The 25,887-nt window shown below is 50.1% G+C and overlaps 15 non-coding genes across 15 annotated transcripts; all 15 read left to right on the plus strand.

The window, feature by feature from the left end:
* The first annotated feature begins 303 nt into the window (after window positions 1-303).
* On the plus strand, window positions 304-375 carry trnad-guc (transfer RNA aspartic acid (anticodon GUC)). The gene has a single exon. It is a non-coding gene; the product is annotated as a tRNA-Asp (tRNA).
* Window positions 376-2,117: 1,742 nt separating this feature from the next.
* trnad-guc (transfer RNA aspartic acid (anticodon GUC)) lies at window positions 2,118-2,189 on the plus strand. Its single transcript has one exon. It is a non-coding gene; the product is annotated as a tRNA-Asp (tRNA).
* A 1,743-nt stretch (window positions 2,190-3,932) lies between these two features.
* On the plus strand, window positions 3,933-4,004 carry trnad-guc (transfer RNA aspartic acid (anticodon GUC)). The gene has a single exon. It is a non-coding gene; the product is annotated as a tRNA-Asp (tRNA).
* A 1,742-nt stretch (window positions 4,005-5,746) lies between these two features.
* Window positions 5,747-5,818, plus strand: trnad-guc (transfer RNA aspartic acid (anticodon GUC)). The gene has a single exon. It is a non-coding gene; the product is annotated as a tRNA-Asp (tRNA).
* Window positions 5,819-7,555: 1,737 nt separating this feature from the next.
* trnad-guc (transfer RNA aspartic acid (anticodon GUC)) lies at window positions 7,556-7,627 on the plus strand. Its single transcript has one exon. It is a non-coding gene; the product is annotated as a tRNA-Asp (tRNA).
* Window positions 7,628-9,370: 1,743 nt separating this feature from the next.
* On the plus strand, window positions 9,371-9,442 carry trnad-guc (transfer RNA aspartic acid (anticodon GUC)). Its single transcript has one exon. It is a non-coding gene; the product is annotated as a tRNA-Asp (tRNA).
* A 1,743-nt stretch (window positions 9,443-11,185) lies between these two features.
* On the plus strand, window positions 11,186-11,257 carry trnad-guc (transfer RNA aspartic acid (anticodon GUC)). The gene has a single exon. It is a non-coding gene; the product is annotated as a tRNA-Asp (tRNA).
* A 1,740-nt stretch (window positions 11,258-12,997) lies between these two features.
* On the plus strand, window positions 12,998-13,069 carry trnad-guc (transfer RNA aspartic acid (anticodon GUC)). The gene has a single exon. It is a non-coding gene; the product is annotated as a tRNA-Asp (tRNA).
* A 1,739-nt stretch (window positions 13,070-14,808) lies between these two features.
* trnad-guc (transfer RNA aspartic acid (anticodon GUC)) lies at window positions 14,809-14,880 on the plus strand. Its single transcript has one exon. It is a non-coding gene; the product is annotated as a tRNA-Asp (tRNA).
* Window positions 14,881-16,622: 1,742 nt separating this feature from the next.
* Window positions 16,623-16,694, plus strand: trnad-guc (transfer RNA aspartic acid (anticodon GUC)). The gene has a single exon. It is a non-coding gene; the product is annotated as a tRNA-Asp (tRNA).
* Window positions 16,695-18,436: 1,742 nt separating this feature from the next.
* Window positions 18,437-18,508, plus strand: trnad-guc (transfer RNA aspartic acid (anticodon GUC)). The gene has a single exon. It is a non-coding gene; the product is annotated as a tRNA-Asp (tRNA).
* A 1,737-nt stretch (window positions 18,509-20,245) lies between these two features.
* trnad-guc (transfer RNA aspartic acid (anticodon GUC)) lies at window positions 20,246-20,317 on the plus strand. Its single transcript has one exon. It is a non-coding gene; the product is annotated as a tRNA-Asp (tRNA).
* A 1,743-nt stretch (window positions 20,318-22,060) lies between these two features.
* On the plus strand, window positions 22,061-22,132 carry trnad-guc (transfer RNA aspartic acid (anticodon GUC)). The gene has a single exon. It is a non-coding gene; the product is annotated as a tRNA-Asp (tRNA).
* Window positions 22,133-23,872: 1,740 nt separating this feature from the next.
* Window positions 23,873-23,944, plus strand: trnad-guc (transfer RNA aspartic acid (anticodon GUC)). Its single transcript has one exon. It is a non-coding gene; the product is annotated as a tRNA-Asp (tRNA).
* Window positions 23,945-25,690: 1,746 nt separating this feature from the next.
* Window positions 25,691-25,762, plus strand: trnad-guc (transfer RNA aspartic acid (anticodon GUC)). The gene has a single exon. It is a non-coding gene; the product is annotated as a tRNA-Asp (tRNA).
* Window positions 25,763-25,887: the final 125 nt, after the last annotated feature.

The following is a 25,887-nucleotide window of genomic DNA, read 5'->3' on the forward strand; positions in this document are numbered from 1 at the left end:
CAAATCAGTTTGTTAGAAGCAGGTAATGGGAGAGCGCGCGTGGATCAGCAGCAGACGAAGTTTAACGCAGACGGTAGGGCACAACGAAAAGGCTGTTTTACAGCAGCAGCAGCAGCAGCGGCGGATTACTTGAAAGAAAGATAGTCGAATAATAAAACATGAAAACAACAATAACTATTCTCTTAATCATCTCCACAGAGGTAGAAGATGATCTAAAGGAGAACTCAAATTGACAACAAAATCCAAATTTCACATAAGAACATTCTACCTAATACGGATGCGACAGAGTGCGCTGTCGTCCAATCCTCGGTAGTATAGTGGTTAGTATCCCCGCCTGTCACGCGGGAGACCGGGGTTCAATTCCCCGCCGGGGAGTCTGCGGCATTTTGAGAGGCCAGCTCCATATCTCAATGCAGGAGTGCCGATTTCAAGTCCCATGCGTTCCCAGGGCGGAGCGGTCTGCTCTTGTCAACAAACAAAACCTACGATACTCTCCATTCTGCTCTCCCTGGCCAACTGTCCTTTCATCTACCAAGGAGATGATCATTTGAGACTTCCTCATTTTTTGGCGACAAATGAAAACTGCCGTCCTCAAGAAGGCTCACCGGACCAGAAACCTTGTCTGCTTTCTTCCCCTTCCCCCACCCCCACTCCAGATGCTGACTTGCTCCAGCAATTTCTGTTTCCCACTCTGATTTTGTTGTCACTTCGTCCCGTCAGTGGGCATATAACTCGCACGCAAACGGCGTGCAAATTAAAACCTTTAAGCAACCGGTAGCGACAAATGACAGTGAGCTTTCCCCTCTCCCTCGCTCCAATCAAAAAGGGGTCAGACCCCTCAGAGTTTGGACCCGATCCTGCCATTAAGGTGATGCAACACCATCCCCTGCTGCTGGCAGACTGTACTACACCCACAGTGGAAAGTCAAAGTCATCTGAGTGGCATCGTCTGCTCTTCTCGATAGAAGGACAAAGCCCAGTGGCTGGGTTAACATGAAGGTCAACACAGAGGCAAGCTTGAGAAAGCACGTGCAGGTACTCAACCTACACTGTTGGCATCATAGGAGCACCACAGTGTGGAAGCAGGCCATTCACACTGACCCTTCTGAAGAGAAACCCATGCAGATCCATGCTTGGTACTGAGGGATCCCAGCAAAAGTTCACCGGTTCCCAATGTTGGGGACGTCCAGAACCAGGGGTCACAGTCTCCGAACGAAGGGCAAGCGATTCAGGAAGAATTTTTCTCTCAGAGAGTGGTGAACCTGTGGACTTGTCTCCCACAGGAAGATGCGGCTATGCCGGTTTGTGAGATACACTCAAGAGGGAGCCGGACGTAGACCTTGCAGCTAAAGGGATCCAGGGGTACGGAGAGGAAGCTGGAGTGCTTACTGAAATTACATGTTCAATCGTGATCACATTGAACGGTGGCGGTGTCTTGAAGGGCTGAATGGAACAAGTGAGGACTGCAGTTGCTGGAAATCAGAGTCTCGATCAGTGTGGCGCTGGAAACGCGAAGCAAGTCAGGCAGCATCCTGATTTTCCTGCTCCTCGGATTCTGCCTGACTTGAAGGGCTGAATGGCCTACTCCTGCACTTAATTTCTACGTTTCGATGTTAAATGCATGGCTGAGAGATCTGATGCAGCGTACAGTAAAGTCACCCCACCGTCCTCCGGGAGCACTGCTCTCTGATGAGGAAGCGATTGATGGGTGGTAGTAGAACCTGAGGGGACGAGCTTGAAAAAGGGAAGCTTTCGTGCTGAGTCCATTTGGCAGTGGGAATTGAAGCCAGGCTGTTGGATTTGTGCTGTCGTACACAAATCAGTTTGTTAGAAGCAGGTAATGGGAGAGCGCGCGTGGATCAGCAGCAGACGAAGTTTAACGCAGACGGTAGGGCACAACGAAAAGGCTGTTTTACAGCAGCAGCAGCAGCAGCGGCGGATTACTTGAAAGAAAGATAGTCGAATAATAAAACATGAAAACAACAATAACTATTCTCTTAATCATCTCCACAGAGGTAGAAGATGATCTAAAGGAGAACTCAAATTGACAACAAAATCCAAATTTCACATAAGAACATTCTACCTAATACGGATGCGACAGAGTGCGCTGTCGTCCAATCCTCGGTAGTATAGTGGTTAGTATCCCCGCCTGTCACGCGGGAGACCGGGGTTCAATTCCCCGCCGGGCAGTCTGCGGCATTTTGAGAGGCCAGCTCCATATCTCAATGCAGGAGTGCCGATTTCAAGTCCCATGCGTTCCCAGGGCGGAGCGGTCTGCTCTTGTCAACAAACAAAACCTACGATACTCTCCATTCTGCTCTCCCTGGCCAACTTGTCCTTTCATCTACCAAGGAGATGATCATTTGAGACTTCCTCATTTTTTGGCGACAAATGAAAACTGCCGTCCTCAAGAAGGCTCACCGGACCAGAAACCTTGTCTGCTTTCTTCCCCTTCCCCCACCCCCACTCCAGATGCTGACTTGCTCCAGCAATTTCTGTTTCCCACTCTGATTTTGTTGTCACTTCGTCCCGTCAGTGGGCATATAACTCGCACGCAAACGGCGTGCAAATTAAAACCTTTAAGCAACCGGTAGCGACAAATGACAGTGAGCTTTCCCCTCTCCCTCGCTCCAATCAAAAAGGGGTCAGACCCCTCAGAGTTTGGACCCGATCCTGCCATTAAGGTGATGCAACACCATCCCCTGCTGCTGGCAGACTGTACTACACCCACAGTGGAAAGTCAAAGTCATCTGAGTGGCATCGTCTGCTCTTCTCGATAGAAGGACAAAGCCCAGTGGCTGGGTTAACATGAAGGTCAACACAGAGGCAAGCTTGAGAAAGCACGTGCAGGTACTCAACCTACACTGTTGGCATCATAGGAGCACCACAGTGTGGAAGCAGGCCATTCACACTGACCCTTCTGAAGAGAAACCCATGCAGATCCATGCTTGGTACTGAGGGATCCCAGCAAAAGTTCACCGGTTCCCAATGTTGGGGACGTCCAGAACCAGGGGTGACAGTCTCCGAACGAAGGGCAAGCGATTCAGGAAGAATTTTTCTCTCAGAGAGTGGTGAACCTGTGGACTTGTCTCCCACAGGAAGATGCGGCTATGCCGGTTTGTGAGATACACTCAAGAGGGAGCCGGACGTAGACCTTGCAGCTAAAGGGATCCAGGGGTACGGAGAGGAAGCTGGAGTGCTTACTGAAATTACATGTTCAATCGTGATCACATTGAACGGTGGCGGTGTCTTGAAGGGCTGAATGGAACAAGTGAGGACTGCAGTTGCTGGAAATCAGAGTCTCGATCAGTGTGGCGCTGGAAACGCGAAGCAAGTCAGGCAGCATCCTGATTTTCCTGCTCCTCGGATTCTGCCTGACTTGAAGGGCTGAATGGCCTACTCCTGCACTTAATTTCTACGTTTCGATGTTAAATGCATGGCTGAGAGATCTGATGCAGCGTACAGTAAAGTCACCCCACCGTCCTCCGGGAGCACTGCTCTCTGATGAGGAAGCGATTGATGGGTGGTAGTAGAACCTGAGGGGACGAGCTTGAAAAAGGGAAGCTTTCGTGCTGAGTCCATTTGGCAGTGGGAATTGAAGCCAGGCTGTTGGATTTGTGCTGTCGTACACAAATCAGTTTGTTAGAAGCAGGTAATGGGAGAGCGCGCGTGGATCAGCAGCAGACGAAGTTTAACGCAGACGGTAGGGCACAACGAAAAGGCTGTTTTACAGCAGCAGCAGCAGCAGCGGCGGATTACTTGAAAGAAAGATAGTCGAATAATAAAACATGAAAACAACAATAACTATTCTCTTAATCATCTCCACAGAGGTAGAAGATGATCTAAAGGAGAACTCAAATTGACAACAAAATCCAAATTTCACATAAGAACATTCTACCTAATACGGATGCGACAGAGTGCGCTGTCGTCCAATCCTCGGTAGTATAGTGGTTAGTATCCCCGCCTGTCACGCGGGAGACCGGGGTTCAATTCCCCGCCGGGGAGTCTGCGGCATTTTGAGAGGCCAGCTCCATATCTCAATGCAGGAGTGCCGATTTCAAGTCCCATGCGTTCCCAGGGCGGAGCGGTCTGCTCTTGTCAACAAACAAAACCTACGATACTCTCCATTCTGCTCTCCCTGGCCAACTGTCCTTTCATCTACCAAGGAGATGATCATTTGAGACTTCCTCATTTTTTGGCGACAAATGAAAACTGCCGTCCTCAAGAAGGCTCACCGGACCAGAAACCTTGTCTGCTTTCTTCCCCTTCCCCCACCCCCACTCCAGATGCTGACTTGCTCCAGCAATTTCTGTTTCCCACTCTGATTTTGTTGTCACTTCGTCCCGTCAGTGGGCATATAACTCGCACGCAAACGGCGTGCAAATTAAAACCTTTAAGCAACCGGTAGCGACAAATGACAGTGAGCTTTCCCCTCTCCCTCGCTCCAATCAAAAAGGGGTCAGACCCCTCAGAGTTTGGACCCGATCCTGCCATTAAGGTGATGCAACACCATCCCCTGCTGCTGGCAGACTGTACTACACCCACAGTGGAAAGTCAAAGTCATCTGAGTGGCATCGTCTGCTCTTCTCGATAGAAGGACAAAGCCCAGTGGCTGGGTTAACATGAAGGTCAACACAGAGGCAAGCTTGAGAAAGCACGTGCAGGTACTCAACCTACACTGTTGGCATCATAGGAGCACCACAGTGTGGAAGCGGGCCATTCACACTGACCCTTCTGAAGAGAAACCCATGCAGATCCATGCTTGGTACTGAGGGATCCCAGCAAAAGTTCACCGGTTCCCAATGTTGGGGACGTCCAGAACCAGGGGTGACAGTCTCCGAACGAAGGGCAAGCGATTCAGGAAGAATTTTTCTCTCAGAGAGTGGTGAACCTGTGGACTTGTCTCCCACAGGAAGATGCGGCTATGCCGGTTTGTGAGATACACTCAAGAGGGAGCCGGACGTAGACCTTGCAGCTAAAGGGATCCAGGGGTACGGAGAGGAAGCTGGAGTGCTTACTGAAATTACATGTTCAATCGTGATCACATTGAACGGTGGCGGTGTCTTGAAGGGCTGAATGGAACAAGTGAGGACTGCAGTTGCTGGAAATCAGAGTCTCGATCAGTGTGGCGCTGGAAACGCGAAGCAAGTCAGGCAGCATCCTGATTTTCCTGCTCCTCGGATTCTGCCTGACTTGAAGGGCTGAATGGCCTACTCCTGCACTTAATTTCTACGTTTCGATGTTAAATGCATGGCTGAGAGATCTGATGCAGCGTACAGTAAAGTCACCCCACCGTCCTCCGGGAGCACTGCTCTCTGATGAGGAAGCGATTGATGGGTGGTAGTAGAACCTGAGGGGACGAGCTTGAAAAAGGGAAGCTTTCGTGCTGAGTCCATTTGGCAGTGGGAATTGAAGCCAGGCTGTTGGATTTGTGCTGTCGTACACAAATCAGTTTGTTAGAAGCAGGTAATGGGAGAGCGCGCGTGGATCAGCAGCAGACGAAGTTTAACGCAGACGGTAGGGCACAACGAAAAGGCTGTTTTACAGCAGCAGCAGCAGCAGCGGCGGATTACTTGAAAGAAAGATAGTCGAATAATAAAACATGAAAACAACAATAACTATTCTCTTAATCATCTCCACAGAGGTAGAAGATGATCTAAAGGAGAACTCAAATTGACAACAAAATCCAAATTTCACATAAGAACATTCTACCTAATACGGATGCGACAGAGTGCGCTGTCGTCCAATCCTCGGTAGTATAGTGGTTAGTATCCCCGCCTGTCACGCGGGAGACCGGGGTTCAATTCCCCGCCGGGCAGTCTGCGGCATTTTGAGAGGCCAGCTCCATATCTCAATGCAGGAGTGCCGATTTCAAGTCCCATGCGTTCCCAGGGCGGAGCGGTCTGCTCTTGTCAACAAACAAAACCTACGATACTCTCCATTCTGCTCTCCCTGGCCAACTTGTCCTTTCATCTACCAAGGAGATGATCATTTGAGACTTCCTCGTTTTTTGGCGACAAATGAAAACTGCCGTCCTCAAGAAGGCTCACCGGACCAGAAACCTTGTCTGCTTTCTTCCCCTTCCCCCACCCCCACTCCAGATGCTGACTTGCTCCAGCAATTTCTGTTTCCCACTCTGATTTTGTTGTCACTTCGTCCCGTCAGTGGGCATATAACTCGCACGCAAACGGCGTGCAAATTAAAACCTTTAAGCAACCGGTAGCGACAAATGACAGTGAGCTTTCCCCTCTCCCTCGCTCCAATCAAAAAGGGGTCAGACCCCTCAGAGTTTGGACCCGATCCTGCCATTAAGGTGATGCAACACCATCCCCTGCTGCTGGCAGACTGTACTACACCCACAGTGGAAAGTCAAAGTCATCTGAGTGGCATCGTCTGCTCTTCTCGATAGAAGGACAAAGCCCAGTGGCTGGGTTAACATGAAGGTCAACACAGAGGCAAGCTTGAGAAAGCACGTGCAGGTACTCAACCTACACTGTTGGCATCATAGGAGCACCACAGTGTGGAAGCAGGCCATTCACACTGACCCTTCTGAAGAGAAACCCATGCAGATCCATGCTTGGTACTGAGGGATCCCAGCAAAAGTTCACCGGTTCCCAATGTTGGGGACGTCCAGAACCAGGGGTGACAGTCTCCGAACGAAGGGCAAGCGATTCAGGAAGAATTTTTCTCTCAGAGAGTGGTGAACCTGTGGACTTGTCTCCCACAGGAAGATGCGGCTATGCCGGTTTGTGAGATACACTCAAGAGGGAGCCGGACGTAGACCTTGCAGCTAAAGGGATCCAGGGGTACGGAGAGGAAGCTGGAGTGCTTACTGAAATTACATGTTCAATCGTGATCACATTGAACGGTGGCGGTGTCTTGAAGGGCTGAATGGAACAAGTGAGGACTGCAGTTGCTGGAAATCAGAGTCTCGATCAGTGTGGCGCTGGAAACGCGAAGCAAGTCAGGCAGCATCCTGATTTTCCTGCTCCTCGGATTCTGCCTGACTTGAAGGGCTGAATGGCCTACTCCTGCACTTAATTTCTACGTTTCGATGTTAAATGCATGGCTGAGAGATCTGATGCAGCGTACAGTAAAGTCACCCCACCGTCCTCCGGGAGCACTGCTCTCTGATAAGGAAGCGATTGATGGGTGGTAGTAGAACCTGAGGGGACGAGCTTGAAAAAGGGAAGCTTTCGTGCTGAGTCCATTTGGCAGTGGGAATTGAAGCCAGGCTGTTGGATTTGTGCTGTCGTACACAAATCAGTTTGTTAGAAGCAGGTAATGGGAGAGCGCGCGTGGATCAGCAGCAGACGAAGTTTAACGCAGACGGTAGGGCACAACGAAAAGGCTGTTTTACAGCAGCAGCAGCGGCGGATTACTTGAAAGAAAGATAGTCGAATAATAAAACATGAAAACAACAATAACTATTCTCTTAATCATCTCCACAGAGGTAGAAGATGATCTAAAGGAGAACTCAAATTGACAACAAAATCCAAATTTCACATAAGAACATTCTACCTAATACGGATGCGACAGAGTGCGCTGTCGTCCAATCCTCGGTAGTATAGTGGTTAGTATCCCCGCCTGTCACGCGGGAGACCGGGGTTCAATTCCTCGCCGGGGAGTCTGTGGCATTTTGAGAGGCCAGCTCCATATCTCAATGCAGGAGTGCCGATTTCAAGTCCCATGCGTTCCCAGGGCGGAGCGGTCTGCTCTTGTCAACAAACAAAACCTACGATACTCTCCATTCTGCTCTCCCTGGCCAACTTGTCCTTTCATCTACCAAGGAGATGATCATTTGAGACTTCCTCATTTTTTGGCGACAAATGAAAACTGCCGTCCTCAAGAAGGCTCACCGGACCAGAAACCTTGTCTGCTTTCTTCCCCTTCCCCCACCCCCACTCCAGATGCTGACTTGCTCCAGCAATTTCTGTTTCCCACTCTGATTTTGTTGTCACTTCGTCCCGTCAGTGGGCATATAACTCGCACGCAAACGGCGTGCAAATTAAAACCTTTAAGCAACCGGTAGCGACAAATGACAGTGAGCTTTCCCCTCTCCCTCGCTCCAATCAAAAAGGGGTCAGACCCCTCAGAGTTTGGACCCGATCCTGCCATTAAGGTGATGCAACACCATCCCCTGCTGCTGGCAGACTGTACTACACCCACAGTGGAAAGTCAAAGTCATCTGAGTGGCATCGTCTGCTCTTCTCGATAGAAGGACAAAGCCCAGTGGCTGGGTTAACATGAAGGTCAACACAGAGGCAAGCTTGAGAAAGCACGTGCAGGTACTCAACCTACACTGTTGGCATCATAGGAGCAACACAGTGTGGAAGCAGGCCATTCACACTGACCCTTCTGAAGAGAAACCCATGCAGATCCATGCTTGGTACTGAGGGATCCCAGCAAAAGTTCACCGGTTCCCAATGTTGGGGACGTCCAGAACCAGGGGTCACAGTCTCCGAACGAAGGGCAAGCGATTCAGGAAGAATTTTTCTCTCAGAGAGTGGTGAACCTGTGGACTTGTCTCCCACAGGAAGATGCGGCTATGCCGGTTTGTGAGATACACTCAAGAGGGAGCCGGACGTAGACCTTGCAGCTAAAGGGATCCAGGGGTACGGAGAGGAAGCTGGAGTGCTTACTGAAATTACATGTTCAATCGTGATCACATTGAACGGTGGCGGTGTCTTGAAGGGCTGAATGGAACAAGTGAGGACTGCAGTTGCTGGAAATCAGAGTCTCGATCAGTGTGGCGCTGGAAACGCGAAGCAAGTCAGGCAGCATCCTGATTTTCCTGCTCCTCGGATTCTGCCTGACTTGAAGGGCTGAATGGCCTACTCCTGCACTTAATTTCTACGTTTCGATGTTAAATGCATGGCTGAGAGATCTGATGCAGCGTACAGTAAAGTCACCCCACCGTCCTCCGGGAGCACTGCTCTCTGATGAGGAAGCGATTGATGGGTGGTAGTAGAACCTGAGGGGACGAGCTTGAAAAAGGGAAGCTTTCGTGCTGAGTCCATTTGGCAGTGGGAATTGAAGCCAGGCTGTTGGATTTGTGCTGTCGTACACAAATCAGTTTGTTAGAAGCAGGTAATGGGAGAGCGCGCGTGGATCAGCAGCAGACGAAGTTTAACGCAGACGGTAGGGCACAACGAAAAGGCTGTTTTACAGCAGCAGCAGCAGCAGCGGCGGATTACTTGAAAGAAAGATAGTCGAATAATAAAACATGAAAACAACAATAACTATTCTCTTAATCATCTCCACAGAGGTAGAAGATGATCTAAAGGAGAACTCAAATTGACAACAAAATCCAAATTTCACATAAGAACATTCTACCTAATACGGATGCGACAGAGTGCGCTGTCGTCCAATCCTCGGTAGTATAGTGGTTAGTATCCCCGCCTGTCACGCGGGAGACCGGGGTTCAATTCCTCGCCGGGGAGTCTGCGGCATTTTGAGAGGCCAGCTCCATATCTCAATGCAGGAGTGCCGATTTCAAGTCCCATGCGTTCCCAGGGCGGAGCGGTCTGCTCTTGTCAACAAACAAAACCTACGATACTCTCCATTCTGCTCTCCCTGGCCAACTTGTCCTTTCATCTACCAAGGAGATGATCATTTGAGACTTCCTCATTTTTTGGCGACAAATGAAAACTGCCGTCCTCAAGAAGGCTCACCGGACCAGAAACCTTGTCTGCTTTCTTCCCCTTCCCCCACCCCCACTCCAGATGCTGACTTGCTCCAGCAATTTCTGTTTCCCACTCTGATTTTGTTGTCACTTCGTCCCGTCAGTGGGCATATAACTCGCACGCAAACGGCGTGCAAATTAAAACCTTTAAGCAACCGGTAGCGACAAATGACAGTGAGCTTTCCCCTCTCCCTCGCTCCAATCAAAAAGGGGTCAGACCCCTCAGAGTTTGGACCCGATCCTGCCATTAAGGTGATGCAACACCATCCCCTGCTGCTGGCAGACTGTACTACACCCACAGTGGAAAGTCAAAGTCATCTGAGTGGCATCGTCTGCTCTTCTCGATAGAAGGACAAAGCCCAGTGGCTGGGTTAACATGAAGGTCAACACAGAGGCAAGCTTGAGAAAGCACGTGCAGGTACTCAACCTACACTGTTGGCATCATAGGAGCAACACAGTGTGGAAGCAGGCCATTCACACTGACCCTTCTGAAGAGAAACCCATGCAGATCCATGCTTGGTACTGAGGGATCCCAGCAAAAGTTCACCGGTTCCCAATGTTGGGGACGTCCAGAACCAGGGGTCACAGTCTCCGAACGAAGGGCAAGCGATTCAGGAAGAATTTTTCTCTCAGAGAGTGGTGAACCTGTGGACTTGTCTCCCACAGGAAGATGCGGCTATGCCGGTTTGTGAGATACACTCAAGAGGGAGCCGGACGTAGACCTTGCAGCTAAAGGGATCCAGGGGTACGGAGAGGAAGCTGGAGTGCTTACTGAAATTACATGTTCAATCGTGATCACATTGAACGGTGGCGGTGTCTTGAAGGGCTGAATGGAACAAGTGAGGACTGCAGTTGCTGGAAATCAGAGTCTCGATCAGTGTGGCGCTGGAAACGCGAAGCAAGTCAGGCAGCATCCTGATTTTCCTGCTCCTCGGATTCTGCCTGACTTGAAGGGCTGAATGGCCTACTCCTGCACTTAATTTCTACGTTTCGATGTTAAATGCATGGCTGAGAGATCTGATGCAGCGTACAGTAAAGTCACCCCACCGTCCTCCGGGAGCACTGCTCTCTGATGAGGAAGCGATTGATGGGTGGTAGTAGAACCTGAGGGGACGAGCTTGAAAAAGGGAAGCTTTCGTGCTGAGTCCATTTGGCAGTGGGAATTGAAGCCAGGCTGTTGGATTTGTGCTGTCGTACACAAATCAGTTTGTTAGAAGCAGGTAATGGGAGAGCGCGCGTGGATCAGCAGCAGACGAAGTTTAACGCAGACGGTAGGGCACAACGAAAAGGCTGTTTTACAGCAGCAGCAGCAGCAGCGGCGGATTACTTGAAAGAAAGATAGTCGAATAATAAAACATGAAAACAACAATAACTATTCTCTTAATCATCTCCACAGAGGTAGAAGATGATCTAAAGGAGAACTCAAATTGACAACAAAATCCAAATTTCACATAAGAACATTCTACCTAATACGGATGCGACAGAGTGCGCTGTCGTCCAATCCTCGGTAGTATAGTGGTTATTATCCCCGCCTGTCACGCGGGAGACCGGGGTTCAATTCCCCGCCGGGGAGTCTGCGGCATTTTGAGAGGCCAGCTCCATATCTCAATGCAGGAGTGCCGATTTCAAGTCCCATGCGTTCCCAGGGCGGAGCGGTCTGCTCTTGTCAACAAACAAAACCTACGATACTCTCCATTCTGCTCTCCCTGGCCAACTTGTCCTTTCATCTACCAAGGAGATGATCATTTGAGACTTCCTCATTTTTTGGCGACAAATGAAAACTGCCGTCCTCAAGAAGGCTCACCGGACCAGAAACCTTGTCTGCTTTCTTCCCCTTCCCCCACCCCCACTCCAGATGCTGACTTGCTCCAGCAATTTCTGTTTCCCACTCTGATTTTGTTGTCACTTCGTCCCGTCAGTGGGCATATAACTCGCACGCAAACGGCGTGCAAATTAAAACCTTTAAGCAACCGGTAGCGACAAATGACAGTGAGCTTTCCCCTCTCCCTCGCTCCAATCAAAAAGGGGTCAGACCCCTCAGAGTTTGGACCCGATCCTGCCATTAAGGTGATGCAACACCATCCCCTGCTGCTGGCAGACTGTACTACACCCACAGTGGAAAGTCAAAGTCATCTGAGTGGCATCGTCTGCTCTTCTCGATAGAAGGACAAAGCCCAGTGGCTGGGTTAACATGAAGGTCAACACAGAGGCAAGCTTGAGAAAGCACGTGCAGGTACTCAACCTACACTGTTGGCATCATAGGAGCACCACAGTGTGGAAGCAGGCCATTCACACTGACCCTTCTGAAGAGAAACCCATGCAGATCCATGCTTGGTACTGAGGGATCCCAGCAAAAGTTCACCGGTTCCCAATGTTGGGGACGTCCAGAACCAGGGGTCACAGTCTCCGAACGAAGGGCAAGCGATTCAGGAAGAATTTTTCTCTCAGAGAGTGGTGAACCTGTGGACTTGTCTCCCACAGGAAGATGCGGCTATGCCGGTTTGTGAGATACACTCAAGAGGGAGCCGGACGTAGACCTTGCAGCTAAAGGGATCCAGGGGTACGGAGAGGAAGCTGGAGTGCTTACTGAAATTACATGTTCAATCGTGATCACATTGAACGGTGGCGGTGTCTTGAAGGGCTGAATGGAACAAGTGAGGACTGCAGTTGCTGGAAATCAGAGTCTCGATCAGTGTGGCGCTGGAAACGCGAAGCAAGTCAGGCAGCATCCTGATTTTCCTGCTCCTCGGATTCTGCCTGACTTGAAGGGCTGAATGGCCTACTCCTGCACTTAATTTCTACGTTTCGATGTTAAATGCATGGCTGAGAGATCTGATGCAGCGTACAGTAAAGTCACCCCACCGTCCTCCGGGAGCACTGCTCTCTGATGAGGAAGCGATTGATGGGTGGTAGTAGAACCTGAGGGGACGAGCTTGAAAAAGGGAAGCTTTCGTGCTGAGTCCATTTGGCAGTGGGAATTGAAGCCAGGCTGTTGGATTTGTGCTGTCGTACACAAATCAGTTTGTTAGAAGCAGGTAATGGGAGAGCGCGCGTGGATCAGCAGCAGACGAAGTTTAACGCAGACGGTAGGGCACAACGAAAAGGCTGTTTTACAGCAGCAGCAGCAGCGGCGGATTACTTGAAAGAAAGATAGTCGAATAATAAAACATGAAAACAACAATAACTATTCTCTTAATCATCTCCACAGAGGTAGAAGATGATCTAAAGGAGAACTCAAATTGACAACAAAATCCAAATTTCACATAAGAACATTCTACCTAATACGGATGCGACAGAGTGCGCTGTCGTCCAATCCTCGGTAGTATAGTGGTTAGTATCCCCGCCTGTCACGCGGGAGACCGGGGTTCAATTCCCCGCCGGGGAGTCTGCGGCATTTTGAGAGGCCAGCTCCATATCTCAATGCAGGAGTGCCGATTTCAAGTCCCATGCGTTCCCAGGGCGGAGCGGTCTGCTCTTGTCAACAAACAAAACCTACGATACTCTCCATTCTGCTCTCCCTGGCCAACTGTCCTTTCATCTACCAAGGAGATGATCATTTGAGACTTCCTCATTTTTTGGCGACAAATGAAAACTGCCGTCCTCAAGAAGGCTCACCGGACCAGAAACCTTGTCTGCTTTCTTCCCCTTCCCCCACCCCCACTCCAGATGCTGACTTGCTCCAGCAATTTCTGTTTCCCACTCTGATTTTGTTGTCACTTCGTCCCGTCAGTGGGCATATAACTCGCACGCAAACGGCGTGCAAATTAAAACCTTTAAGCAACCGGTAGCGACAAATGACAGTGAGCTTTCCCCTCTCCCTCGCTCCAATCAAAAAGGGGTCAGACCCCTCAGAGTTTGGACCCGATCCTGCCATTAAGGTGATGCAACACCATCCCCTGCTGCTGGCAGACTGTACTACACCCACAGTGGAAAGTCAAAGTCATCTGAGTGGCATCGTCTGCTCTTCTCGATAGAAGGACAAAGCCCAGTGGCTGGGTTAACATGAAGGTCAACACAGAGGCAAGCTTGAGAAAGCACGTGCAGGTACTCAACCTACACTGTTGGCATCATAGGAGCACCACAGTGTGGAAGCAGGCCATTCACACTGACCCTTCTGAAGAGAAACCCATGCAGATCCATGCTTGGTACTGAGGGATCCCAGCAAAAGTTCACCGGTTCCCAATGTTGGGGACGTCCAGAACCAGGGGTGACAGTCTCCGAACGAAGGGCAAGCGATTCAGGAAGAATTTTTCTCTCAGAGAGTGGTGAACCTGTGGACTTGTCTCCCACAGGAAGATGCGGCTATGCCGGTTTGTGAGATACACTCAAGAGGGAGCCGGACGTAGACCTTGCAGCTAAAGGGATCCAGGGGTACGGAGAGGAAGCTGGAGTGCTTACTGAAATTACATGTTCAATCGTGATCACATTGAACGGTGGCGGTGTCTTGAAGGGCTGAATGGAACAAGTGAGGACTGCAGTTGCTGGAAATCAGAGTCTCGATCAGTGTGGCGCTGGAAACGCGAAGCAAGTCAGGCAGCATCCTGATTTTCCTGCTCCTCGGATTCTGCCTGACTTGAAGGGCTGAATGGCCTACTCCTGCACTTAATTTCTACGTTTCGATGTTAAATGCATGGCTGAGAGATCTGATGCAGCGTACAGTAAAGTCACCCCACCGTCCTCCGGGAGCACTGCTCTCTGATGAGGAAGCGATTGATGGGTGGTAGTAGAACCTGAGGGGACGAGCTTGAAAAAGGGAAGCTTTCGTGCTGAGTCCATTTGGCAGTGGGAATTGAAGCCAGGCTGTTGGATTTGTGCTGTCGTACACAAATCAGTTTGTTAGAAGCAGGTAATGGGAGAGCGCGCGTGGATCAGCAGCAGACGAAGTTTAACGCAGACGGTAGGGCACAACGAAAAGGCTGTTTTACAGCAGCAGCAGCAGCGGCGGATTACTTGAAAGAAAGATAGTCGAATAATAAAACATGAAAACAACAATAACTATTCTCTTAATCATCTCCACAGAGGTAGAAGATGATCTAAAGGAGAACTCAAATTGACAACAAAATCCAAATTTCACATAAGAACATTCTACCTAATACGGATGCGACAGAGTGCGCTGTCGTCCAATCCTCGGTAGTATAGTGGTTAGTATCCCCGCCTGTCACGCGGGAGACCGGGGTTCAATTCCCCGCCGGGGAGTCTGCGGCATTTTGAGAGGCCAGCTCCATATCTCAATGCAGGAGTGCCGATTTCAAGTCCCATGCGTTCCCAGGGCGGAGCGGTCTGCTCTTGTCAACAAACAAAACCTACGATACTCTCCATTCTGCTCTCCCTGGCCAACTGTCCTTTCATCTACCAAGGAGATGATCATTTGAGACTTCCTCATTTTTTGGCGACAAATGAAAACTGCCGTCCTCAAGAAGGCTCACCGGACCAGAAACCTTGTCTGCTTTCTTCCCCTTCCCCCACCCCCACTCCAGATGCTGACTTGCTCCAGCAATTTCTGTTTCCCACTCTGATTTTGTTGTCACTTCGTCCCGTCAGTGGGCATATAACTCGCACGCAAACGGCGTGCAAATTAAAACCTTTAAGCAACCGGTAGCGACAAATGACAGTGAGCTTTCCCCTCTCCCTCGCTCCAATCAAAAAGGGGTCAGACCCCTCAGAGTTTGGACCCGATCCTGCCATTAAGGTGATGCAACACCATCCCCTGCTGCTGGCAGACTGTACTACACCCACAGTGGAAAGTCAAAGTCATCTGAGTGGCATCGTCTGCTCTTCTCGATAGAAGGACAAAGCCCAGTGGCTGGGTTAACATGAAGGTCAACACAGAGGCAAGCTTGAGAAAGCACGTGCAGGTACTCAACCTACACTGTTGGCATCATAGGAGCACCACAGTGTGGAAGCAGGCCATTCACACTGACCCTTCTGAAGAGAAACCCATGCAGATCCATGCTTGGTACTGAGGGATCCCAGCAAAAGTTCACCGGTTCCCAATGTTGGGGACGTCCAGAACCAGGGGTCACAGTCTCCGAACGAAGGGCAAGCGATTCAGGAAGAATTTTTCTCTCAGAGAGTGGTGAACCTGTGGACTTGTCTCCCACAGGAAGATGCGGCTATGCCGGTTTGTGAGATACACTCAAGAGGGAGCCGGACGTAGACCTTGCAGCTAAAGGGATCCAGGGGTACGGAGAGGAAGCTGGAGTGCTTACTGAAATTACATGTTCAATCGTGATCACATTGAACGGTGGCGGTGTCTTGAAGGGCTGAATGGAACAAGTGAGGACTGCAGTTGCTGGAAATCAGAGTCTCGATCAGTGTGGCGCTGGAAACGCGAAGCAAGTCAGGCAGCATCCTGATTTTCCTGCTCCTCGGATTCTGCCTGACTTGAAGGGCTGAATGGCCTACTCCTGCACTTAATTTCTACGTTTCGATGTTAAATGCATGGCTGAGAGATCTGATGCAGCGTACAGTAAAGTCACCCCACCGTCCTCCGGGAGCACTGCTCTCTGATGAGGAAGCGATTGATGGGTGGTAGTAGAACCTGAGGGGACGAGCTTGAAAAAGGGAAGCTTTCGTGCTGAGTCCATTTGGCAGTGGGAATTGAAGCCAGGCTGTTGGATTTGTGCTGTCGTACACAAATCAGTTTGTTAGAAGCAGGTAATGGGAGAGCGCGCGTGGATCAGCAGCAGACGAAGTTTAACGCAGACGGTAGGGCACAACGAAAAGGCTGTTTTACAGCAGCAGCAGCAGCAGCGGCGGATTACTTGAAAGAAAGATAGTCGAATAATAAAACATGAAAACAACAATAACTATTCTCTTAATCATCTCCACAGAGGTAGAAGATGATCTAAAGGAGAACTCAAATTGACAACAAAATCCAAATTTCACATAAGAACATTCTACCTAATACGGATGCGACAGAGTGCGCTGTCGTCCAATCCTCGGTAGTATAGTGGTTAGTATCCCCGCCTGTCACGCGGGAGACCGGGGTTCAATTCCCCGCCGGGGAGTCTGCGGCATTTTGAGAGGCCAGCTCCATATCTCAATGCAGGAGTGCCGATTTCAAGTCCCATGCGTTCCCAGGGCGGAGCGGTCTGCTCTTGTCAACAAACAAAACCTACGGTACTCTCCATTCTGCTCTCCCTGGCCAACTGTCCTTTCATCTACCAAGGAGATGATCATTTGAGACTTCCTCCTTTTTTGGCGACAAATGAAAACTGCCGTCCTCAAGAAGGCTCACCGGACCAGAAACCTTGTCTGCTTTCTTCCCCTTCCCCCACCCCCACTCCAGATGCTGACTTGCTCCAGCAATTTCTGTTTCCCACTCTGATTTTGTTGTCACTTCGTCCCGTCAGTGGGCATATAACTCGCACGCAAACGGCGTGCAAATTAAAACCTTTAAGCAACCGGTAGCGACAAATGACAGTGAGCTTTCCCCTCTCCCTCGCTCCAATCAAAAAGGGGTCAGACCCCTCAGAGTTTGGACCCGATCCTGCCATTAAGGTGATGCAACACCATCCCCTGCTGCTGGCAGACTGTACTACACCCACAGTGGAAAGTCAAAGTCATCTGAGTGGCATCGTCTGCTCTTCTCGATAGAAGGACAAAGCCCAGTGGCTGGGTTAACATGAAGGTCAACACAGAGGCAAGCTTGAGAAAGCACGTGCAGGTACTCAACCTACACTGTTGGCATCATAGGAGCACCACAGTGTGGAAGCAGGCCATTCACACTGACCCTTCTGAAGAGAAACCCATGCAGATCCATGCTTGGTACTGAGGGATCCCAGCAAAAGTTCACCGGTTCCCAATGTTGGGGACGTCCAGAACCAGGGGTGACAGTCTCCGAACGAAGGGCAAGCGATTCAGGAAGAATTTTTCTCTCAGAGAGTGGTGAACCTGTGGACTTGTCTCCCACAGGAAGATGCGGCTATGCCGGTTTGTGAGATACACTCAAGAGGGAGCCGGACGTAGACCTTGCAGCTAAAGGGATCCAGGGGTACGGAGAGGAAGCTGGAGTGCTTACTGAAATTACATGTTCAATCGTGATCACATTGAACGGTGGCGGTGTCTTGAAGGGCTGAATGGAACAAGTGAGGACTGCAGTTGCTGGAAATCAGAGTCTCGATCAGTGTGGCGCTGGAAACGCGAAGCAAGTCAGGCAGCATCCTGATTTTCCTGCTCCTCGGATTCTGCCTGACTTGAAGGGCTGAATGGCCTACTCCTGCACTTAATTTCTACGTTTCGATGTTAAATGCATGGCTGAGAGATCTGATGCAGCGTACAGTAAAGTCACCCCACCGTCCTCCGGGAGCACTGCTCTCTGATGAGGAAGCGATTGATGGGTGGTAGTAGAACCTGAGGGGACGAGCTTGAAAAAGGGAAGCTTTCGTGCTGAGTCCATTTGGCAGTGGGAATTGAAGCCAGGCTGTTGGATTTGTGCTGTCGTACACAAATCAGTTTGTTAGAAGCAGGTAATGGGAGAGCGCGCGTGGATCAGCAGCAGACGAAGTTTAACGCAGACGGTAGGGCACAACGAAAAGGCTGTTTTACAGCAGCAGCAGCAGCAGCGGCGGATTACTTGAAAGAAAGATAGTCGAATAATAAAACATGAAAACAACAATAACTATTCTCTTAATCATCTCCACAGAGGTAGAAGATGATCTAAAGGAGAACTCAAATTGACAACAAAATCCAAATTTCACATAAGAACATTCTACCTAATACGGATGCGACAGAGTGAGCTGTCGTCCAATCCTCGGTAGTATAGTGGTTAGTATCCCCGCCTGTCACGCGGGAGACCGGGGTTCAATTCCCCGCCGGGGAGTCTGCGGCATTTTGAGAGGCCAGCTCCATATCTCAATGCAGGAGTGCCGATTTCAATTCCCATGCGTTCCCAGGGCCGAGCGGTCTGCTCTTGTCAACAAACAAAACCTACGATACTCTCCATTCTGCTCTCCCTGGCCAACTTGTCCTTTCATCTACCAAGGAGATGATCATTTGAGACTTCCTCGTTTTTTGGCGACAAATGAAAACTGCCGTCCTCAAGAAGGCTCACCGGACCAGAAACCTTGTCTGCTTTCTTCCCCTTCCCCCACCCCCACTCCAGATGCTGACTTGCTCCAGCAATTTCTGTTTCCCACTCTGATTTTGTTGTCACTTCGTCCCGTCAGTGGGCATATAACTCGCACGCAAACGGCGTGCAAATTAAAACCTTTAAGCAACCGGTAGCGACAAATGACAGTGAGCTTTCCCCTCTCCCTCGCTCCAATCAAAAAGGGGTCAGACCCCTCAGAGTTTGGACCCGATCCTGCCATTAAGGTGATGCAACACCATCCCCTGCTGCTGGCAGACTGTACTACACCCACAGTGGAAAGTCAAAGTCATCTGAGTGGCATCGTCTGCTCTTCTCGATAGAAGGACAAAGCCCAGTGGCTGGGTTAACATGAAGGTCAACACAGAGGCAAGCTTGAGAAAGCACGTGCAGGTACTCAACCTACACTGTTGGCATCATAGGAGCACCACAGTGTGGAAGCAGGCCATTCACACTGACCCTTCTGAAGAGAAACCCATGCAGATCCATGCTTGGTACTGAGGGATCCCAGCAAAAGTTCACCGGTTCCCAATGTTGGGGACGTCCAGAACCAGGGGTGACAGTCTCCGAACGAAGGGCAAGCGATTCAGGAAGAATTTTTCTCTCAGAGAGTGGTGAACCTGTGGACTTGTCTCCCACAGGAAGATGCGGCTATGCCGGTTTGTGAGATACACTCAAGAGGGAGCCGGACGTAGACCTTGCAGCTAAAGGGATCCAGGGGTACGGAGAGGAAGCTGGAGTGCTTACTGAAATTACATGTTCAATCGTGATCACATTGAACGGTGGCGGTGTCTTGAAGGGCTGAATGGAACAAGTGAGGACTGCAGTTGCTGGAAATCAGAGTCTCGATCAGTGTGGCGCTGGAAACGCGAAGCAAGTCAGGCAGCATCCTGATTTTCCTGCTCCTCGGATTCTGCCTGACTTGAAGGGCTGAATGGCCTACTCCTGCACTTAATTTCTACGTTTCGATGTTAAATGCATGGCTGAGAGATCTGATGCAGCGTACAGTAAAGTCACCCCACCGTCCTCCGGGAGCACTGCTCTCTGATAAGGAAGCGATTGATGGGTGGTAGTAGAACCTGAGGGGACGAGCTTGAAAAAGGGAAGCTTTCGTGCTGAGTCCATTTGGCAGTGGGAATTGAAGCCAGGCTGTTGGATTTGTGCTGTCGTACACAAATCAGTTTGTTAGAAGCAGGTAATGGGAGAGCGCGCGTGGATCAGCAGCAGACGAAGTTTAACGCAGACGGTAGGGCACAACGAAAAGGCTGTTTTACAGCAGCAGCAGCGGCGGATTACTTGAAAGAAAGATAGTCGAATAATAAAACATGAAAACAACAATAACTATTCTCTTAATCATCTCCACAGAGGTAGAAGATGATCTAAAGGAGAACTCAAATTGACAACAAAATCCAAATTTCACATAAGAACATTCTACCTAATACGGCTGCGACAGAGTGCGCTGTCGTCCAATCCTCGGTAGTATAGTGGTTAGTATCCCCGCCTGTCACGCGGGAGACCGGGGTTCAATTCCCCGCCGGGGAGTCTGCGGCATTTTGAGAGGCCAGCTCCATATCTCAATGCAGGAGTGCCGATTTCAAGTCCCATGCGTTCCCAGGGCCGAGCGGTCTGCTCTTGTCAACAAACAAAACCTACGATACTCTCCATTCTGCTCTCCCTGGCCAACTTGTCCTTTCATCTACCAAGGAGATGATCATTTGAGACTTCCTCCTTTTTTGGCGACAAATGAAAACTGCCGTCCTCAAGAAGGCTCACCGGACCAGAAACCTTGTCTGCTTTCTTCCCCTTCCCCCACCCCCACTCCAGATGCTGACTTGCTCCAGCAATTTCTGTTTCCCACTCTGATTTTGTTGTCACTTCGTCCCGTCAGTGGGCATATAACTCGCACGCAAACGGCGTGCAAATTAAAACCTTTAAGCAACCGGTAGCGACAAATGACAGTGAGCTTTCCCCTCTCCCTCGCTCCAATCAAAAAGGGGTCAGACCCCTCAGAGTTTGGACCCGATCCTGCCATTAAGGTGATGCAACACCATCCCCTGCTGCTGGCAGACTGTACTACACCCACAGTGGAAAGTCAAAGTCATCTGAGTGGCATCGTCTGCTCTTCTCGATAGAAGGACAAAGCCCAGTGGCTGGGTTAACATGAAGGTCAACACAGAGGCAAGCTTGAGAAAGCGCGTGCAGGTACTCAACCTACACTGTTGGCATCATAGGAGCACCACAGTGTGGAAGCAGGCCATTCACACTGACCCTTCTGAAGAGAAACCCATGCAGATCCATGCTTGGTACTGAGGGATCCCAGCAAAAGTTCACCGGTTCCCAATGTTGGGGACGTCCAGAACCAGGGGTGACAGTCTCCGAACGAAGGGCAAGCGATTCAGGAAGAATTTTTCTCTCAGAGAGTGGTGAACCTGTGGACTTGTCTCCCACAGGAAGATGCGGCTATGCCGGTTTGTGAGATACACTCAAGAGGGAGCCGGACGTAGACCTTGCAGCTAAAGGGATCCAGGGGTACGGAGAGGAAGCTGGAGTGCTTACTGAAATTACATGTTCAATCGTGATCACATTGAACGGTGGCGGTGTCTTGAAGGGCTGAATGGAACAAGTGAGGACTGCAGTTGCTGGAAATCAGAGTCTCGATCAGTGTGGCGCTGGAAACGCGAAGCAAGTCAGGCAGCATCCTGATTTTCCTGCTCCTCGGATTCTGCCTGACTTGAAGGGCTGAATGGCCTACTCCTGCACTTAATTTCTACGTTTCGATGTTAAATGCATGGCTGAGAGATCTGATGCAGCGTACAGTAAAGTCACCCCACCGTCCTCCGGGAGCACTGCTCTCTGATGAGGAAGCGATTGATGGGTGGTAGTAGAACCTGAGGGGACGAGCTTGAAAAAGGGAAGCTTTCGTGCTGAGTCCATTTGGCAGTGGGAATTGAAGCCAGGCTGTTGGATTTGTGCTGTCGTACACAAATCAGTTTGTTAGAAGCAGGTAATGGGAGAGCGCGCGTGGATCAGCAGCAGACGAAGTTTAACGCAGACGGTAGGGCACAACGAAAAGGCTGTTTTACAGCAGCAGCAGCAGCAGCGGCGGATTACTTGAAAGAAAGATAGTCGAATAATAAAACATGAAAACAACAATAACTATTCTCTTAATCATCTCCACAGAGGTAGAAGATGATCTAAAGGAGAACTCAAATTGACAACAAAATCCAAATTTCACATAAGAACATTCTACCTAATACGGATGCGACAGAGTGCGCTGTCGTCCAATCCTCGGTAGTATAGTGGTTAGTATCCCCGCCTGTCACGCGGGAGACCGGGGTTCAATTCCCCGCCGGGGAGTCTGCGGCATTTTGAGAGGCCAGCTCCATATCTCAATGCAGGAGTGCCGATTTCAAGTCCCATGCGTTCCCAGGGCGGAGCGGTCTGCTCTTGTCAACAAACAAAACCTACGATACTCTCCATTCTGCTCTCCCTGGCCAACTTGTCCTTTCATCTACCAAGGAGATGATCATTTGAGACTTCCTCATTTTTTGGCGACGAATGAAAACTGCCGTCCTCAAGAAGGCTCACCGGACCAGAAACCTTGTCTGCTTTCTTCCCCTTCCCCCACCCCCACTCCAGATGCTGACTTGCTCCAGCAATTTCTGTTTCCCACTCTGATTTTGTTGTCACTTCGTCCCGTCAGTGGGCATATAACTCGCACGCAAACGGCGTGCAAATTAAAACCTTTAAGCAACCGGTAGCGACAAATGACAGTGAGCTTTCCCCTCTCCCTCGCTCCAATCAAAAAGGGGTCAGACCCCTCAGAGTTTGGACCCGATCCTGCCATTAAGGTGATGCAACACCATCCCCTGCTGCTGGCAGACTGTACTACACCCACAGTGGAAAGTCAAAGTCATCTGAGTGGCATCGTCTGCTCTTCTCGATAGAAGGACAAAGCCCAGTGGCTGGGTTAACATGAAGGTCAACACAGAGGCAAGCTTGAGAAAGCACGTGCAGGTACTCAACCTACACTGTTGGCATCATAGGAGCACCACAGTGTGGAAGCAGGCCATTCACACTGACCCTTCTGAAGAGAAACCCATGCAGATCCATGCTTGGTACTGAGGGATCCCAGCAAAAGTTCACCGGTTCCCAATGTTGGGGACGTCCAGAACCAGGGGTGACAGTCTCCGAACGAAGGGCAAGCGATTCAGGAAGAATTTTTCTCTCAGAGAGTGGTGAACCTGTGGACTTGTCTCCCACAGGAAGATGCGGCTATGCCGGTTTGTGAGATACACTCAAGAGGGAGCCGGACGTAGACCTTGCAGCTAAAGGGATCCAGGGGTACGGAGAGGAAGCTGGAGTGCTTACTGAAATTACATGTTCAATCGTGATCACATTGAACGGTGGCGGTGTCTTGAAGGGCTGAATGGAACAAGTGAGGACTGCAGTTGCTGGAAATCAGAGTCTCGATCAGTGTGGCGCTGGAAACGCGAAGCAAGTCAGGCAGCATCCTGATTTTCCTGCTCCTCGGATTCTGCCTGACTTGAAGGGCTGAATGGCCTACTCCTGCACTTAATTTCTACGTTTCGATGTTAAATGCATGGCTGAGAGATCTGATGCAGCGTACAGTAAAGTCACCCCACCGTCCTCCGGGAGCACTGCTCTCTGATGAGGAAGCGATTGATGGGTGGTAGTAGAACCTGAGGGGACGAGCTTGAAAAAGGGAAGCTTTCGTGCTGAGTCCATTTGGCAGTGGGAATTGAAGCCAGGCTGTTGGATTTGTGCTGTCGTACACAAATCAGTTTGTTAGAAGCAGGTAATGGGAGAGCGCGCGTGGATCAGCAGCAGACGAAGTTTAACGCAGACGGTAGGGCACAACGAAAAGGCTGTTTTACAGCAGCAGCAGCAGCGGCGGATTACTTGAAAGAAAGATAGTCGAATAATAAAACATGAAAACAACAATAACTATTCTCTTAATCATCTCCACAGAGGTAGAAGATGATCTAAAGGAGAACTCAAATTGACAACAAAATCCAAATTTCACATAAGAACATTCTACCTAATACGGATGCGACAGAGTGCGCTGTCGTCCAATCCTCGGTAGTATAGTGGTTAGTATCCCCGCCTGTCACGCGGGAGACCGGGGTTCAATTCCCCGCCGGGGAGTCTGCGGCATTTTGAGAGGCCAGCTCCATATCTCAATGCAGGAGTGCCGATTTCAAGTCCCATGCGTTCCCAGGGCGGAGCGGTCTGCTCTTGTCAACAAACAAAACCTACGATACTCTCCATTCTGCTCTCCCTGGCCAACTTGTCCTTTCATCTACCAAGGAGATGATCATTTGAGACTTCCTCCTTTTTTGGCGACAAATGAAAACTGCCGTCCTCAAGAAGGCTCACCGGACCAGAAACCTTGTCTGCTTTCTTCCCCTTCCCCCACCCCCACTCCAGATGCTGACTTGCTCCAGCAATTTCTGTTTCCCACTCTGATTTTGTTGTCACTTCGTCCCGTCAGTGGGCATATAACTCGCACGCAAACGGCGTGCAAATTAAAACCTTTAAGCAACCGGTAGCGACAAATGACAGTGAGCTTTCCCCTCTCCCTCGCTCCAATCAAAAAGGGGTCAGACCCCTCAGAGTTTGGACCCGATCCTGCCATTAAGGTGATGCAACACCATCCCCTGCTGCTGGCAGACTGTACTACACCCACAGTGGAAAGTCAAAGTCATCTGAGTGGCATCGTCTGCTCTTCTCGATAGAAGGACAAAGCCCAGTGGCTGGGTTAACATGAAGGTCAACACAGAGGCAAGCTTGAGAAAGCACGTGCAGGTACTCAACCTACACTGTTGGCATCATAGGAGCACCACAGTGTGGAAGCAGGCCATTCACACTGACCCTTCTGAAGAGAAACCCATGCAGATCCATGCTTGGTACTGAGGGATCCCAGCAAAAGTTCACCGGTTCCCAATGTTGGGGACGTCCAGAACCAGGGGTGACAGTCTCCGAACGAAGGGCAAGCGATTCAGGAAGAATTTTTCTCTCAGAGAGTGGTGAACCTGTGGACTTGTCTCCCACAGGAAGATGCGGCTATGCCGGTTTGTGAGATACACTCAAGAGGGAGCCGGACGTAGACCTTGCAGCTAAAGGGATCCAGGGGTACGGAGAGGAAGCTGGAGTGCTTACTGAAATTACATGTTCAATCGTGATCACATTGAACGGTGGCGGTGTCTTGAAGGGCTGAATGGAACAAGTGAGGACTGCAGTTGCTGGAAATCAGAGTCTCGATCAGTGTGGCGCTGGAAACGCGAAGCAAGTCAGGCAGCATCCTGATTTTCCTGCTCCTCGGATTCTGCCTGACTTGAAGGGCTGAATGGCCTACTCCTGCACTTAATTTCTACGTTTCGATGTTAAATGCATGGCTGAGAGATCTGATGCAGCGTACAGTAAAGTCACCCCACCGTCCTCCGGGAGCACTGCTCTCTGATGAGGAAGCGATTGATGGGTGGTAGTAGAACCTGAGGGGACGAGCTTGAAAAAGGGAAGCTTTCGTGCTGAGTCCATTTGGCAGTGGGAATTGAAGCCAGGCTGTTGGATTTGTGCTGTCGTACACAAATCAGTTTGTTAGAAGCAGGTAATGGGAGAGCGCGCGTGGATCAGCAGCAGACGAAGTTTAACGCAGACGGTAGGGCACAACGAAAAGGCTGTTTTACAGCAGCAGCAGCAGCAGCAGCGGCGGATTACTTGAAAGAAAGATAGTCGAATAATAAAACATGAAAACAACAATAACTATTCTCTTAATCATCTCCACAGAGGTAGAAGATGATCTAAAGGAGAACTCAAATTGACAACAAAATCCAAATTTCACATAAGAACATTCTACCTAATACGGATGCGACAGAGTGCGCTGTCGTCCAATCCTCGGTAGTATAGTGGTTAGTATCCCCGCCTGTCACGCGGGAGACCGGGGTTCAATTCCCCGCCGGGGAGTCTGCGGCATTTTGAGAGGCCAGCTCCATATCTCAATGCAGGAGTGCCGATTTCAAGTCCCATGCGTTCCCAGGGCCGAGCGGTCTGCTCTTGTCAACAAACAAAACCTACGATACTCTCCATTC

This window comes from Chiloscyllium punctatum, chromosome 30, assembly GCF_047496795.1.
Source record: "Chiloscyllium punctatum isolate Juve2018m chromosome 30, sChiPun1.3, whole genome shotgun sequence".
Taxonomy (NCBI): Eukaryota; Metazoa; Chordata; class Chondrichthyes; order Orectolobiformes; family Hemiscylliidae; genus Chiloscyllium; species Chiloscyllium punctatum.